This window comes from Ambystoma mexicanum, chromosome 13 (genome assembly GCF_040938575.1).
Source record: "Ambystoma mexicanum isolate Mex_15411 chromosome 13, UKY_AmexF1_1, whole genome shotgun sequence".
NCBI lineage: Eukaryota > Metazoa > Chordata > Amphibia > Caudata > Ambystomatidae > Ambystoma > Ambystoma mexicanum.
This window is the reverse complement of record NC_090938.1, coordinates 751391601-751405802: the sequence shown is the minus strand read 5'-3', so window position 1 is coordinate 751405802 and position 14202 is coordinate 751391601.

Below are 14202 nucleotides of genomic sequence, written 5' to 3'. Positions count from 1 at the left end.
CACAGGCACACACAGCATGCTTCGGGAAGGACCACGGGCACACATATCATGCTTCAGTAATGACCACGGGCACACACAGGTTGCTTCAGGAAGGACCACGGACACACACAGCATGCTTCAGGAATGGCCACAGGCATACAAAACATGCTTCAGGAATGACCACAGGCACACACAGCATGCTTCGGGAATGACCATAGGCACACACAGCATGCTCCGGGAATGACCACAGGCACACACAGCATGCTTCAGGAAGGACAACAGGCACACACAACATGCTTCAGGAAGGACCACGGGCACTCATATCATGCTTAGGGAAGGACCACAGGCACACACAGCATGCTCCAGGAATGACCACCGGCACACACAGCATGCTTCCGGAATGAGGTCCAGGAATGACCACAGGCACACACAGGATGCTTCAGCAAGGACCACAGGCACACACAGCACGCCTCAGGAATGACCACAGGCACACACAGCATGCTTCATGAAGGACCACAGTCACACACATCATGCTTCAGAAAGGACCACAGGCACTCACAGCTTGCTTCTTGAATGATCACAGGGACATACAGCATGCTTCATTATGGACCACTGGCACACACAGCACGCTTAAGGAAGGACCACAGGCAAACATATCATGCTCCAGGAATGACCACGGGCACACACAGCTTGCTTCAGGAATAACCACAGGCACAGACAGCATGCTCCAGGAAGGACCACAGGCACATACATCATGATTCAGTAAGGTCCACAGGCACTTACAGCTTCCATCAGGAAAGATCACAGGCACACACAGCATTGTTCAGGAATGACCATAGACACACACAGCATGCTTCAGGAATGACCACAGGCACAAAGAGCATGCTTCAGGAATGACCACAGGCACACACCGCATGCTTCAGGAAGGGCCACGGGCACACACATCATGCTTCAGGAATGATCACAGGCACACACAAAGCATGCTTCAGGATGGACCACAGGCACACACAGCATGCTTAAGGAAGGACCACAGGCACACATAATATGCTCCAGAAATGACCACGGGCACACACAGCATGCTTCAGGTATGATCACAGGCGCACACAGAGCATGCTCCAGGAATGACCACGGGCACACACAGCATGCTTCAGGAATGAAGTTCAGGAATGAACACAGGCACACACAGCATGCTCCAGGAATGACCACGGGCACACACAGCATGCTTCAGGAATGAAGTTCAGGAATGACCACAGGCACACACAGCATGCTTCAGGAAGGGCCACGGGCACACACATCATGCTTCAAGAAGGACCACAGGCACTAACAGCTTGCTTCAGGAATGATCACAGGCACACACAGAGCATGCTTCAGGATGGACCACAGGCGCACACAGCATGCTTAAGGAAGGACCACAAGCACACACAGCATGCTCCAGGAATGACCACGTGCACACACAGCATGCTTCAGGAATGAAGTTCAGGAATGAACACAGGCACACACAGCATACTTCAGGAATGACCACAAGTGCACGCAGCATGCTTCAGGAATGACCACAGGCACACACAGCATGCTTCCGGAAGGACCACAGGTACACACATCATGCTTCAGGAAGGACCACAGGCACTCACAGCCTGCTTCAGGAATGATCACAGGCACACACAGAGCATGCTTCATGATGGACCACTGGCACACGCAGCATGCTTAAGGAAGGACCACAGGCACACACATCATGCTCCAGGAACAATCACCGGCACACACACATTGCTTCAGGAATAACCACAGGCACACATAGCATGCTCCAGGAAGAACAACAGGCACACACATCATGATTCAGGAAGGTCCACAGGCACTTACAGCTTCCATCAGGAATGATCACAGGCACACACAGCATTGTTCAGGAATGACCACAGACACACACAGCATGCTTCAGGAATGAACACAGGCACACACAGCATGCTTCAGGAATGACCACAGGCACACAAAGCAAGCTTCAGGAATGACCTCAGGCACAAACAGCATGCTTCAGGAATGACCACAGGCAAACATATTATGCTTCAGAATTGACCTCAGGCACAAACAGCATGCTTCAGGAAGGGCCACGGGCACACACATCATGCTTCAGGAAGGACTCAGGGAAACACAGGTTGCTTCAGGAATGATCGCAGGCGCACACAGAGCATGCTTCAGGATGGACCACAGGCGCACACAGCATGCTTAAGGAAGGACCAGAGGCACACACAGCATGTTCCAGGAATGACCACGTGCACACACAGCATGCTTCAGGAATGAAGTTCAGGAATGAACACAGGCACACACAGCATGCTTTAGGACTAACCACAAGTGCACACACTGCATGCTTCAGGAAGGGACACAGGTACACACTGCATGCTTCAGGAAGGATCACAGGCAAGGACCTCAGGCACACACAGCATGCTTCAGGAAGGACCACAGGTACACACAGCATGCTTCAGGAAGGACCACAAGTACACACAACATGCTTCAGGTAGGACCCCAGGCAAACACATCATGCTCCAGGAATGACCACAGGCACACACAGCTTGCTTCAGGAATAACCACAGGCACAGACAGCATGCTCCAGGAAGGACCACAGGCACATACATCATGATTCAGGAAGGTCCACAGGCACTTACAGCTTCCATCAGGAATGATCACAGGCACACACAGCATTGTTCAGGAATGACCATAGACACACACAGCATGCTTCAGGAATGACGACAGGCACAAACAGCATGCTTCAGGAATGACAACAGGCATACACAGCATGCTTCGGGAATGACCATAGGTACACACAGCATGCTCCGGGAATGACCACAGGCACACACAGTATGCTTCGGGAAGGACCACGGGCACACATATCATGCTTCAGTGATGACCACGGGCACACACAGGTTGCTTCAGGAAGGACCACGGACACACACAGCATGCTTCAGGAATGGCCACAGGCATACACAACATGCTTCAGGAATGACCACAGGCACACACAGCATGCTTCGGGAATGACCATTGGCACACACAGCATGCTCCGGGAATGACCACAGGCACACACAGCATGCTTCAGGAAGGACAACAGGCACACACAACATGCTTCAGGAAGGACCACGGGCACTCATATCATGCTTAGGGAAGGACCACAGGCACACACAGCATGCTCCAGGAATGACCACCGGCACACACAGCATGCTTCCGGAATGAGGTTCAGGACTGACCACAGGCACACACAGGATGCTTCAGCAAGGACCACAGGCACACACAGCACGCCTCAGGAATGACCACAGGCACACACAGCAGGCTTCATGAAGGACCACAGTCACACACATCATGCTTCAGAAAGGACCACAGGCACTCACAGCTTGCTTCTTGAATGATCACAGGGACATACAGCATGCTTCATTATGGACCACTGGCACACACAGCACGCTTAAGGAAGGACCACAGGCAAACACATCATGCTCCAGGAATGACCACGGGCACACACAGCTTGCTTCAGGAATAACCACAGGCACAGACAGCATGCTCCAGGAAGGACCACAGGCACATACATCATGATTCAGTAAGGTCCACAGGCACTTACAGCTTCCATCAGGAAAGATCACAGGCACACACAGCATTGTTCAGGAATGACCATAGACACACACAGCATGCTTCAGGAATGACCACAGGCACAAACAGCATGCTTCAGGAATGACCACAGACACACACCGCATGCTTCAGGAAGGGCCACGGGCACACACATCATGCTTCAGGAATGATCACAGGCACACACAAAGCATGCTTCAGGATGGACCACAGGCACACACAGCATGCTTAAGGACCACAGGCACACACAATATGCTCTAGGAATGACCACGGGCACACACAGCATACTTCAGGTATGATCACAGGCGCACACAGAGCATGCTCCAGGAATGACCACGGGCACACACAGCATGCTTCAGGAATGAAGTTCAGGAATGAACACAGGCACACACAGCATGCTTCAGGAATGACCACAAGTGCACACAGCATGCTTCAGGAATGACCACAGGCACACACAGCATGCTTCAGGAAGGGCCACAGGCACACACATCATGCTTCAAGAAGGACCACAGGCACTAACAGCTTGCTTCAGGAATGATCACAGGCACACACAGAGCATGCTTCAGGATGGACCACAGGCGCACACAGCATGCTTAAGGAAGGACCACAAGCACACACAGCATGCTCCAGGAATGACCACGTGCACACACAGCATGCTTCTGGAATGAAGTTCAGGAATGAACACAGGCACACACAGCATACTTCAGGAATGACCACAAGTGCACACAGCATGCTTCAGGAATGACCACAGGCACACACAGCATGCTTCCGGAAGGACCACAGGTACACACATCATGCTTCAGGAAGGACCACAGGCACTCACAGCCTGCTTCAGGAATGATCACAGGCACACACAGAGCATGCTTCATGATGGACCACTGGCACACACAGCATGCTTAAGGAAGGACCACAGGCACACACATCATGCTCCAGGAACGATCACCGGCACACACACATTGCTTCAGGAATAACCACAGGCACACATAGCATGCTCCAGGAAGAACAACAGGCACACACATCATGATTCAGGAAGGTCCACAGGCACTTACAGCTTCCATCAGGAATGATCACAGGCACACACAGCATTGTTCAGGAATGACCACAGACACACACAGCATGCTTCAGGAATGAACACAGGCACACACAGCATGCTTCAGGAATGACCACAGGCACACAAAGCAAGCTTCAGGAATGACCTCAGGCACAAACAGCATGCTTCAGGAATGACCACAGGCACACATATTATGCTTCAGAAATGACCTCAGGCACAAACAGCATGCTTCAGGAAGGGCCACGGGCACACACATCATGCTTCAGGAAGGACTCAGGGAAACACAGGTTGCTTCAGGAATGATCGCAGGTGCACACAGAGCATGCTTCAGGATGGACCACAGGCGCACACAGCATGCTTAAGGAAGGACCAGAGGCACACACAGCATGTTCCAGGAATGACCACGTGCACACACAGCATGCTTCAGGAATGAAGTTCAGGAATGAACACAGGCACACACAGCATGCTTTAGGACTAACCACAAGTGCACACACTGCATGCTTCAGGAAGGGACACAGGTACACACTGCATGCTTCAGGAAGGATCACAGGCAAGGACCTCAGGCACACACAGCATGCTTCAGGAAGGACCACAGGTACACACAGCATGCTTCAGGAAGGACCACAAGTACACACAACATGCTTCAGGTAGGACCCCAGGCAAACACATCATGCTCCAGGAATGACCACGGGCACACACAGCTTGCTTCAGGAATAACCACAGACACAGACAGCATGCTCCAGGAAGGACCACAGGCACATACATCATGATTCAGGAAGGTCCACAGGCACTTACAGCTTCCATCAGGAATGATCACAGGCACACACAGCATTGTTCAGGAATGACCATAGACACACACAGCATGCTTCAGGAATGATGACAGGCACAAACAGCATGCTTCAGGAATGACAACAGGCATATACAGCATGCTTCGGGAATGACCATAGGTACACACAGCATGCTCCGGGAATGACCACAGGCACACACAGTATGCTTCGGGAAGGACCACGGGCACACATATCATGCTTCAGTAATGACCACGGGCACACACAGGTTGCTTCAGGAAGGACCACGGACACACACAGCATGCTTCAGGAATGGCCACAGGCATACACAACATGCTTCAGGAATGACCACAGGCACACACAGCATGCTTCGGGAATGACCATAGGCACACACAGCATGCTCCGGGAATGACCACAGGCACACACAGCATGCTTCAGGAAGGACAACAGGCACACACAACATGCTTCAGGAAGGACCACAGGCACTCATATCATGCTTAGGGAAGGACCACAGGCACACAGAGCATGCTCCAGGAATGACCACCGGCACACACAGCATGCTTCCGGAATGAGGTTCAGGAATGACCACAGGCACACACAGGATGCTTCAGCAAAGACCACAGGCACACAGAGAACGCTTCAGGAATGACCACAGGCACACACAGCATGCTTCACGAAGGACCACAGTCACACACATCATGCTTCAGAAAGGACCACAGGCACTCACAGCTTGCTTCTTGAATGATCACAGGCACATACAGCATGCTTCATTATGGACCACTGGCACACACAGCATGCTTAAGGAAGGACCACAGGCAAACACATCATGCTCCAGGAATGACCACGGGCACACACAGCTTGCTTCAGGAATAACCACAGGCACAGACAGCATGCTCCAGGAAGGACCACAGGCACATACATCATGATTCAGGAAGGTCCACAGGCACTTACAGTTTCCATCAGGAATGATCACAGGCACACACAGCATTGTTCAGGAATGACCACAGACACACACAGCATGTTTCAGGAATGAACACAGGCACACACAGCATGCTTCAGGAATGACCACAGGCACACAAAGCAAGCTTCAGGAATGACCTCAGGCACAAACAGCATGCTTCAGGAATGACCACAGGCACACATAGGATGCTTCAGGAATGACCTCAGGCACAAACAGCATGCTTCAGGAAGGGCCACGGGCACACACATCATGCTTCAGGAAGGACTCAGGGAAACACAGCTTGCTTCAGGAATGATCACAGGCGCACACAGAGCATGCTTCAGGATGGACCACAGGCGCACACAGCATGCTTAAGGAAGGACCACAGGCACACACAGCATGTTCCAGGAATGACCACGTGCACACACAGCATGCTTCAGGAATGAAGTTCAGGAATGAACACAGGCACACACAGCATGCTTCAGGACTAACCACAAGTGCACACACTGCATGCTTCAGGAAGGGACACAGGTACACACTGCATGCTTCAGGAAGGACCACAGGCAAGGACCTCAGGCACACACAGCATGCTTCAGGAAGGACCACAGGTACACACAGCATGCTTCAGGAAGGACCACAAGTACACACAACATGCTTCAGGTAGGACCCCAGGCAAACACATCATGCTTCAGGAATGACCACATTCACACACAGCATGCTTCAGGAAGGGCCACAGGTACACACTGCATGCTTCAGGACGGACCACAGACACACAGAATGCTTCAGGAAGGAGCATATGTACCTACACCATGTTTCATGAAGGACCACAAGTACACACTGTATGCTTCAGAAAGGACCACAGGTACACACATCATGCTTCCGGAAGGATGACCACAGGCAAACACAGCATGCTTCTGGAAGGTCAACCACAGGCATGCGCACAGACCACATGCACACACAGCATGCTTCAGGAAGGGCGACCACAGGCACGCCCGGCATGCTTCAGGAAGGACTATAGGCACACAAAGGACGCACACACACACCATGATTCAGGAAGGACCCCAGGCACACACGGCATGCTTCAAGAAGGACCCCAGGATAATACATCATGCTTCAAGAAGGACCACAGGTACACAGAGCATGCTTTAGGAAGGACCACAAGTACACACAGCATGCTTCAGGAAGGACCACAGGTACATCCAGCATGCTTCAGGAAGGACCACAAGTACACACAGCATGCTTCAGGAACGACCACAGGTACACACAGCATGCTTCAGGAACGACCACAGGTACACATAGCATGCTTCAGGAAGGACCACAGGTACACACAGCATGCTTCAGGAAGCTTGACCACAGGTACACCCAGCATGCTTCTGGAAGGATGACACCCGGAAAGCATGCAGACCACAGGCACACACAGCATCTTTCAGGAAGGACAGACAACAAGCACACACAGCATGCTTCAGGATGGGCCACATGCACGCAGCATGCTTCAGCAAAGACCCCGGGCACACACAACATGCTTCTGGAAGGCTTTTGGAAAAGGTGAAATCTACATTTGAAATACAATTGTGAAAAAAGAGAGTGTGGCATGCAGGGGCACTGTTGGAGAGATCTGCACAGGGTTGTTATCAATTCTGAAATATTCATCTCACCCCATTAAAACCCTGCGGTGGGGCATAGATCGAGCAGGTGGCAGAGATCCCTGGATTAAAACTGCATCTCCTCTGAAACCTTTATGACTGAGCCCATTAATGAGACCACCAGGGAGATGAGGCGGGGGCAGGAAGGACGGGGCTTCAGCAGCAAGAAGGCAATACTTTGTGCCTTTGGTGGGACTGGAAAGGCTAAACCTGCAAAACTAAGGCTGGGGGAGGGTGACCTCCACAAGAGAGATAGAGTGACTCCCAGGAGTTACTTCCCCCCAGTGGAGTGACTTTGCTGAAAATGTTGGGGGGGACATGACATCTGAAGAAAAGGTGCCCCAGCCAAATGAATGGGGACAAAATGGTGTGCCATGAAAGTTGGGCGTGCCAAACACCCCTGTCCGCCCTTAAAATTACGCCCAAGCTACACCCTGACCCAGGGGCCGCACTTTTCCCAGATCTGGAGGGGGGACATTGGCCTCAAAGTTCCCAGGTAGATCAAACTCAGATGTACAGAAACCACACAGCATGCTTCAGGAATGACCACAGGCACACACGGCATGCTTCAGGAAGGACCACAGGCACACACAGCATTGTTCAGGAATGACCACAGGCCCACACAGCATGCTTCGGGAATGACCATAGGCACACACAGCATGCTCCGGGAATGACCACAGGCACACACAGCATGCTTCGGGAAGGACCACGGGCACACACATCATGCTTCAGTAATGACCACGGGCACAAACAGGGTGCTTCAGGAAGGACCCCGGGCACACACAGCATGCTTCAGGAATGGCCACAGGCATACACAACATGCTTCAGGAATGACCACAGGCACACACAGCATGCTTCGGGAATGACCATAGGCACACACAGCATGCTCCGGGAATGACCACACGCACACAAAGCATGCTTCAGGAAGGACAAAAGGCACACACAACATGCTTCAGGAAGGCCCACGGGCACTCATATCATGCTTAAGGAAGGACCACAGGCACACACAGCATGCTCCAGGAATGACCAAAGTCACACACAGCATGCTTCACGAAGGACCACAGTCACACACATCATGCTTCAGAAAGGACCACAGACACTCACAGCTTGCTTCTTGAATGATCACAGGCACACACAGCATGCTTCATGATGGACCACTGGCACACACAGCATGCTTAAGGAAGGACCACAGGCACACACATCATGCTCCAGGAATGACCACGGGCACACACAGCTTGCTTCAGGAATAACCACAGGCACTGACAGCATGCTCCAGGAAGGACCACAGGCACATACATCATGATTCAGGAAGGTCCACAGGCACTTACAGCTTCCATCAGGAATGATCACAGGCACACACAGCATTGTTCAGGAATGACCATAGACACACACAGCATGCTTCAGGAAGGGCCACAGGCACACACATCATGCTTCAGGAATGATCACAGGCACACACAAAGCATGCTAAAGGATAGACCACAGGCACACACAGCATGCTTAAGGAAGGACCACAGGCACACACAGCATGCTCCAGGAATGACCACGGGCACACACAGCATGCTTCAGGTATGATCACAGGCGCACACAGAGCATGCTCCAGGAATGACCACGGGCACACACAGCATGCTTCAGGAATGAAGTTCAGGAATGAACACAGGCACACACAGCATGCTTCAGGAATGACCACAAGTGCACACAGCATGCTTCAGGAATGACCATAGGCACACACAGCATGCTTCAGGAAGGGCCACCGGCACACACATCATGCTTCAAGAAGGACCACAGGCACTCACAGCTTGCTTCAGGAATGATCACAGGCACACACAGAGTATGCTTCAGGATGGACCACAGGCGCACACAGCATGCTTAAGGAAGGACCACAAGCACACACAGCATACTCCAGGAATGATCACATGCACACACAGCATGCTTCAGGAATGAAGTTCAGGAATGAACACAGGCACACACAGCATGCTTCAGGAATGACCACAAGTGCACACAGCATGCTTCAGGAATGACCACAGGCACACACAGCATGCTTCAGGAAGGACCACAGGTACACACATCATGCTTCAGGAAGGACCACAAGCACTCACAGCTTGCTTCAGGAATGATCACATGCACACACACCTTGCTTCAGGAATAACCACAGGCACACATAGCATGCTCCAGGAAGAACCACAGGCACACATATCATGATTCAGGAAGGTCCACAGGCACTTACAGTTTCCATCAGGAATGATCACAGGCACACACAGCATTGTTCAGGAAAGACCACAGACACACACAACATGCTTCAGGAATGACCACAGGCACACAGAGCATGCTTCAGGAATGACCAGAGCATGCTTCAGGAATGACCACAGTCACACAAAGCAAGCTTCAGGAATGACCTCAGGCACAAACAGCATGCTTCAGGAATGACCACAGGCACACATAGGACGCTTCAGGAATGACCTCAGGCACAAACAGCATGCTTCAGGAAGGGCCACGGGCACACACATCAGGCTTCAGGAAGGACCACAGGCACTCACAGCTTGCTTCAGGAATGATCAAAGGTGCACACAGAGCATGCTTCAGGATGGACCACAGGCGCACACAACATGCTTAAGGAAGGACCACAGGCACACACAGCATGTTCCAGGAATGACCACGTGCACACACAGCATGCTTCAGGAATGAAGTTCAGGAATGAACACAAGCACACACAGCATGCTTCAGGAATAACCACAAGTGCACACAGCATGCTTCAGGAATGACCACAGGCACACACAGCATGCTTCAGGAAGGACCACAGGCACACACATCATGCTTCAGAAAGGACCACAGGCACTCACAGCTTGCTTCTTGAATGATCACATGCACACACAGCATGCTTCAGAAAGGACCACAGGCACTCACAGTTTGCTTCTTCAATGATCACAGGCACACACAGCATGCTTCATGATGGACCACTGGCACACACAGCATGCTTAAGGAAGGACCACAGGCACACACATCATGCTCCAGGAACGACCACCGGCACACACACCTTGCTTCAGGAATAACCACAGGCACACATAGCATGCTCCAGGAAGAACCACAGGCACACACATCATGATTCAGGAAGGTCCACAGGCACTTACAGCTTCCATGAGGAATGATCACAGGCCCACACAGCATTTTTCAGGAATGACCACAGACACACACGGCATGCTTCAGGAATGACGACAGGCACACAAAGCATGCTTCAGGAATGACCACAGGCACACAAAGCATGCTTCAGGAATGACCTCAGGCAAAAACTGCATGCTTCAGGAATGGCCACAGGCACACATAGGATGCTTCAGGAAGGACCACAGGCACCCACAGAATGCTCCAGGAATAATCACAGGCACACACAGCATGCTTCAGGAATGACCAGAGGCACACACAACATGCTTCAGAAAGGACCACAGGCATACACAGCATTGTTCAGGAATGGCCACAGGCACACACAGCATGTTTCAGGAATGACCACAGGCACACACAGCATGCTTCAGGAAGGGCCACAGGGACACACACCATGCTTCAGAAAGGACCACAGGCACTCACAGCTTGCTTCGGGAATGATCACAGCCGCACACAGAGCATGTTTCAGGATGGACCACAGTTGCACACAGCATGCTTAAGGAATGACCACAGGCACACACAGTTTGCTCCGGGAATGACCACAGGCACACACAGCATGCTTCAGGAATGACCACAGGCACACACAGCATGCTTCAGGAAGGACCACAGGTACACACATCATTCTTCAGGAAGGACAACAGGCACCCACAGCTTGCTTCAGGAATGATCACATGCATACACAGCATGCTTCAGGAAGGACCACAAGCACACACAGCATGCTTAAGGAAGGCCCACAGGCACACACAGCATGCTCCAGGAATGACCACGGGCACACAAAGCATGCTTCAGGAATGACCACAGGCACCCACAGGATGCTTCAGGAAGGACCACAGGCACACACAGCATGCTTCAGAAATGACCACAGGCACACACAGCATGCTTCAGGAAGGACCACAGGCACACACAGCATGCTTCAGAAATGACCAGAGGCGCTCACAGCTTGCTTCAGGTATTATCACAGGCACACACATGGTCCACATAGGTTGCTCCAGGAATGGCCAGGGGCACACTTAGCATGCTTCAGGAATGACCACAGGCACACGCAGCATGCTTCAGGAATGACCACAGGCACACACAGCATGCTCCAGGAATGACCACGGGCACACACAGCATACTTCAGGAACGACCACAGGCACACACAGGATGCTTCGGGAAGGACCACAGGCACACACATCATGCTTCAGAAATGACCACAGGCACACAGCATGCTTCAGGAAGGACCACAGGCACACAGCATGCTTCAGGGAGGACCACAGGCACACACAGCATGCTTCAGAAAGGACCAGAGGCACTCACTGCTTGCTTCAGGAATTATCACAGGCACACACAGCATGCTTCAGGAAGGACCACAGGCACACACAGCATGCTTAAGGAAGGACCACAGGCACACACAACATGCTCCAGGAATGACCACGGGCACACACAGCATGCTTCAGGAATGACCACAGGCACACGCAGCATGCTTCAGGAATGACCACAGGCACACACAGCATGTTTCAGTAATGACCACAGGCATCCAGTGGTCACACGCAGCATTCTTCAGGAATGACCACAGGCAAACACAGCATGTTTCAGGAATGACCACAGGCACCCACAGCATGCTTCAGGATGTTCACAGGCACACGCAGCATGCTTCAGGAAGGACCACAGGCACAAAGAGCATGCTTCAGGAATGACCACAGGCACACAGCATGCTTCAGGAAGGACCACAGGCACACACAGCATGCTTCAGAAAGGACCAGAGGCACTCACTGCTTGCTTCAGGAATTATCACAGGCACACACAGCATGCTTCAGGAAGGACTACAGGCACACACAGCATGCTTAAGGAAGGACCACAGGCACACACAGCATGCTCCAGGAATGATCATGGGCACACACAGCATGCTTCAGGAATGACCACAGGCACACGCAGCATGCTTCAGGAATGACCACAGGCACACGCAGCATGCTCCAGGAATGACCACGGGCACACACAGCATACTTCAGGAACGACCACAGACACACACAGGATGCTTCAGGAAGGACCACAGTCACACACATCATGCTTCAGAAATGACCACAGGCACACAGCATGCTTCAGAAAGGACCAGAGGCACTCACTGCTTGCTTCAGGAATTATCACAGGCACACACAGCATGCTTAAGGAAGGGCCACAGGCACAAACAGCATGCTCCAGGAATGACCACAGTCACACGCAGCATTCTTCAGGAATGACCACAGGCAAACACAGCATGTTTCAGGAATGACCACAGGCACCCACAGCATGCTTCAGGATGTTCACAGGCACACACAGCATGCTCCAGGAAGGACCAAGGGCACAAAGGGCATGCTTCAGGAAGGATCACAGGCACACACAGCATGTTTAAGGAAGGACCACAGGCACACACAGCATGTTTAAGGAAGGACCACAGGCACACATAGCATGCTCCAGGAATGGCCAGGGGCACACTTAGCATGCTTCAGGAATGACAACAGGCACACGCAGCATGCTTCAGGAATGACCACAGGCACACACAGCATGCTCCAGGAATGACCACGGGCACACACAGCATACTTCAGGAACGACCACAGGCACACACAGGATGCTTCGGGAAGGACCACAGGCACACACATCATGCTTCAGAAATGACCACAGGCACACAGCATGCTTCAGGAAGGACCACAGGCACACACAGCATGCTTCAGAAAGGACCGGAGGCACTCACTGCTTGCTTCAGGAATTATCACAGACACACACAGCATGCTTCAGGAAGGACCACAGGCACACACAGCATGCTTAAGGAAGGACCACAGGCACACACAGCATGCTCCAGGAATGACCACGGGCACACACAGCATGCTTCAGGAATGACCACAGGCACAAACAGCATGTTTCAGTAATGACCACAGGCATCCAGTGGTCACACGCAGCATTCTTCAGGAATTACCACAGGCAAACACAACATGTTTCAGGAATGACCACAGGCACCCACAGCATGCTTCAGGATGTTCACAGGCACACGCAGCATGCTTCAGGAAGGACCACAGGCACAAAGAGCATGCTTCATGAATGACC